The sequence below is a fragment of the Penaeus monodon genome, chromosome 19 (genome assembly GCF_015228065.2).
Source record: "Penaeus monodon isolate SGIC_2016 chromosome 19, NSTDA_Pmon_1, whole genome shotgun sequence".
Lineage (NCBI taxonomy): Eukaryota > Metazoa > Arthropoda > Malacostraca > Decapoda > Penaeidae > Penaeus > Penaeus monodon.
Genome location: NC_051404.1, coordinates 6,345,877 through 6,346,097, shown reverse-complemented (window position 1 = coordinate 6,346,097; position 221 = coordinate 6,345,877). Strand labels below are relative to the sequence as shown.

Genomic DNA, 221 nt, shown 5'->3' with positions numbered 1-221 from the left:
CAAGTGCGGTGGTGTTGTCATGAACGTGCCTATCGTTTTTTTTTCAGTCTTTTTTATCAATGTTCACTTTCTTCATCATCAGTTAATTGAAATGTTGTTTTGTCATGCATTTCGTTATTCACTTCACTTCTCCCGATGTTCATTCGTTTATCTCTGGCAGCGTGGAATGGCTTGACGAACCGCGCCTTTCATAATCACTTTTTTTTCGTTTTCACTATCAC

The 221-nt window shown here is 38.5% G+C and overlaps 1 protein-coding gene across 1 annotated transcript in view; it reads right to left on the bottom strand.

The window, feature by feature from the left end:
- The window catches only part of LOC119585320 (high affinity nerve growth factor receptor-like), a 33,641-nt gene that overhangs the window by 8,580 nt on the left and 24,840 nt on the right, over positions 1-221 (bottom strand). The window lies entirely within an intron of this gene.